The sequence below is a fragment of the Equus caballus genome, unplaced genomic scaffold, assembly GCF_041296265.1.
Source record: "Equus caballus isolate H_3958 breed thoroughbred unplaced genomic scaffold, TB-T2T haplotype2-0000440, whole genome shotgun sequence".
Lineage (NCBI taxonomy): Eukaryota > Metazoa > Chordata > Mammalia > Perissodactyla > Equidae > Equus > Equus caballus.
Genome location: NW_027222395.1, coordinates 3,018,177 through 3,022,038, shown reverse-complemented (window position 1 = coordinate 3,022,038; position 3,862 = coordinate 3,018,177). Strand labels below are relative to the sequence as shown.

General features: G+C 53.7%; 1 long non-coding RNA gene across 1 annotated transcript; it reads left to right on the top strand.

The window, feature by feature from the left end:
• The first annotated feature begins 709 nt into the window (after positions 1-709).
• On the top strand, positions 710-2,271 carry LOC138923075 (uncharacterized). Its single transcript, XR_011436195.1, has 3 exons — positions 710-919; positions 1,683-1,743; positions 2,197-2,271. It is a non-coding gene; the product is annotated as an uncharacterized lncRNA (long non-coding RNA).
• Positions 2,272-3,862: the final 1,591 nt, after the last annotated feature.

Here is a 3,862-nt window from a genome sequence, read left to right as displayed (position 1 = left end):
CAGAGATTTGCACAACATGGATGAAGCTGAAGGGCATTATTCTCAACGAAATAAACCAGAGAGAGAAAGACAAACACTGCATGATATCACTTATATGTGAAATCTAAAAAAAAAAAGGTGAAACTTATATAAACAGAAAGTAGAAAGGTGGTTGCCAGGGGCTATGAGGTGGGGGGAAGGGCGAAACAGGTAAAAGGGGACAAACTTTCAACTCTAATATCAAGAGCTTCTGAGGATCTAACGTGGTGACTAGAGTTGAGAACACTGAATTGTACAATTGAAATCAGCTAAGAGAGAAGTACTTCAATGTTCTCACACACACAAAGTCAATACGTGAGGTGAAAATATACTGGAGGTTAGTACAGAGGAGAATCAGGGCATGAATCCCTGGGAACAAGCCCAAATTGCTAGGAGAACTTCAGACTTTCAAAGGCCATGAGATAGGTGGGTTGAAAGCAAGAATCCAGGAGATGCAAGGAACCGGGTGACATCTGGCTTCCAGGTGGAAGGAATAGAAAACTACCCAAGGTCTAGAAGGCCCAGGAGGGTGGAGGGAGGCAGTTGTAGGCCAGTTGGTGGGGGAGGGGCTGTGGTCCAATCTGCTTCCCTGCTGTCCCCTCCCCCCCCAGGAGCCCTTGTGACACGGCCACAGTTCCATGATGAGGGCATGGGGTTCTAATCTCCAAGCCACTCCCAGTCCTCAGTTGCCTGAGAGTAGAACTGTATTTGAGATATGGAAACGCCTATCTTATATATAAAAAGCATTGTTGCTAGCTGGTTGAGCTCCAGTTCCGCTTCCTGGGTGATTGGGACCATCCTCTGCATCCTGTATGGACTGGGGCTCTTCCTCCTGTTCCTCCCCTCCCCCAGAAGGAATTTGCCCTTACAACCACCTTACAAAAGGAGAAACGTCAGGAAGGTAAGAAATCCTGGACCAAGACCCACCAGAAGATGAGTCTCCCTTCTTTTTTACTATGATTTCCCCTTCTCTGAATCAACTAGAGGGACTCTGGGGATGGGAAACAATAGAACATCATCCTTCTAGGGACAAGCCAGGTTGGGTGGGCAGTGGTGAGAGTGGGCACAAGCATTTCCATCTGAAGATGTCAGAGTAGGAGTGCTGGTGTGGCAGAGGGCTCCAGAGAAAGTCCCCAGGCCAGTGAAAAGTGGCCAAGGATGGGATGCTGTGTGGGTTCTGTGGGAAGGCAGGCCCTGGGCACTGGTTCCCCAGCCACCTTCCTGGGGCAGGTGTCTTGACCAGGCCTTTCCTCTGTCGTGGCTGGTCTGAGGGAAGAGCTGAGCCCCCGACAGCCTCTGAGCAGGACCTGGAGTGGGGCTGTGGCCTCAGGAAGCAAAGTCCTCCCTGAGGAAGCTCATAAGATTCTGTACATCTGAGAATGTGTGCGTTTCTTGAGCAGAGAAACAATGACAGAAGATCCATGCTAGTCCCACATGGGGACCTTCTTATGATCCTCAAAGTAGGAAGACAGCAAATATCCATTTTGTGTTCAATTCTCCACTTCAAAAGTAAGGAAAAGGGAAGACACACCCGAGAGCCCACGGAGTTCAGTGTAGACAGTCATCTTGCTCATGAACACTGGGTGTCTGCAGCGGGTCCAGAGAGAGGAGAGGGAGCCTTGGGTCTCAGACCCCAAAGTTTCTTGTTTTTTCTCTCCTCTCAGTGTCAAGTGGAGCCGAGAGGGAGGGGCATCAGGAGCAGGAAGAAAAGGGGAGCTTTGAAAGGTAATCTTCTGCCATTCAGCCCTGGGCTCCAGAGCTGGCCTCGATCTCCTGTCCCTGAGCACACAGCTCCATGGGCTCGAGGATGCCAGGGGCAGAGCCTGTCCCTCAGGAAACAGTGCCCTCTGGGAGGCACCCAGGAAGGAGACGAAAACCCAGATACTTGCCAGATTCTGTGCTAGAAACCAAGGCCCAGGCCAGCAGGCATCTGGAAATGGTTGTTGGCCAGCAGGGGCATGTGGGCTGTGGTGGAGGTGGAAGCACTTGGTCAATGACAAACCTCAACCCATCAGCAGCTGTGCCAGCCCCGTCAGGGATCCCGTGGCCTTAGACACTAGTGCCTGGGCTCCAGAGTCTGACCTCAAACACTCTCCCCTAAAGGCACATTGCACACAGCCTCCTCTAAGAGCCCTAGGCCCCTGTCTTCAGCTCTGTGACACAGTCTCTGATTTCTAGCTTACAGAACTGGCCAGAAAGACCTGACAGAAGTGCGGGGCCAGATGTCCCTTTTGCAAAGGTCAGAAATCTTGCCCTTCTCTCCTGGACTTCTTGCTCCCAGGGTCGCTGATGTACCCCAGTGCTGCAGGAAGTTTGGGACTGAGCTGGGAGGGGAGCCATGGGGACAGGGTTGGCAAAAGGCCTAGGGTGAGGGACAGCAGGAAATTCAGTGAAGTGGAGGTGGGGCCAGGGAGGGCCATGTGTCTCAAGGGGCCACCCTCACCTGGTCTGCCCTGCTGTCCCAGGGCCCTGGGCTCCTGGCTGCAGCTTGTGCCTCCTGTCTCCCGAAGCTCCCTGGGGTGGCTGTCTTCTAAGGGATGTTTCCATCACTTGTCATCTCAAGACTCCCCAGGGAAGGCCTGCAAGACAGCTTCTGCCAGAGTCTGCCAACCATGCGGGAAGCCTGTGGAAGGTGTTCCTCTCACCACAACTCCAGCACTTTTCCTTGCTCCTCTGACCCAGCCCACTCTACCTTTGGCCTCCACTCTGCCAGCAGAACCTCCATCTGACTTGACCAGAATCCCGCTAGGCCCTGTTGCCACGAGCTCAGCTCCAGCTCACTCCTGTTGGCCATTTCCCAACTCAGGCCTCGGCCACATGAGCTATCGCATTGAGTTCCTCTCCCGGTGGAACATAATCAAGGTCTTGTTCTTCCCCATGTCATCATACTTCGAGTCCCAGCAAGGGCACCTGTCCTGCCACCGACCAGTGCCCTCATTCTGGGGAGGCCCCACAAATAGGGAGGGAGAGACTGATAGCCCCTAAGTTGCCAACCCTGATGTCCAGAAGCTGCTCGAGACAGAAATCACAGAAAGAATACAAACGAAGTTCTGGGCAAAAGAAGAACAAGATGATCCACACACTCCTCAGATGCTCGAAGCACACAGTATCATGTCTGGGCTGAATTTCCGCTGGGGCCTACCCCTCCTGTCTTTGGAGCCTGCAGATCTGAAAGCATGTGAGGCTCAATACTCAGCCCTTCCACGGTCCCCTTTTAACCCCGCAGCCACCTGTGATTCTGGGGCCCACTTGAAAGCTTTGCACAGTTCATGGGAAAACCTCTTGAGTCTCCTCCAGGTGACAAAGTCTTAACTTTGACAACAAAAGCATCAGTTCCCAGCCTGGCCCATCCCCTCCCTGCTCCCTCACCTGTGTGTGAGGAAAATCAGAATGCTCTGGGAGGGACCCTACCTGGCGATGGCAGTGAGCCCTCAGAAGCCCCTCTTTTGGGGCAGGAGGGCCGGCTGACTTCTCCAACCTTCACATTCAGCCTCTCAGAGAGAAAAGGGCAGAGTGGGACCATCGTGGGGGCCGAGCAAGGCTATCTAGAGCTGAGTTCAGGGTGCCCAGTGGCCAGGAATGAGCCTCGGGAAGAGAGTAGAGGTGGGGCCTCACCAGAGCCCTGCCATGGGGTGGCAACACTGGAGGGGGAGTCAGGGTCCCAGTCTTGGACCCAGGTCAGGGGAATAGGAGACACCCTCGGGACCAAACCCTTCCAGCCCCTGCCTTAAAAGGAAGAGGTTTATCACAGCAGCCCTTTCAGAAAAATGTTGAGATGCCTCCTGCCATGCCTGAGGCCCAAGAAGGAGGAAGCACCAAAGGACCACCTTGCAAAGGCAAGCCC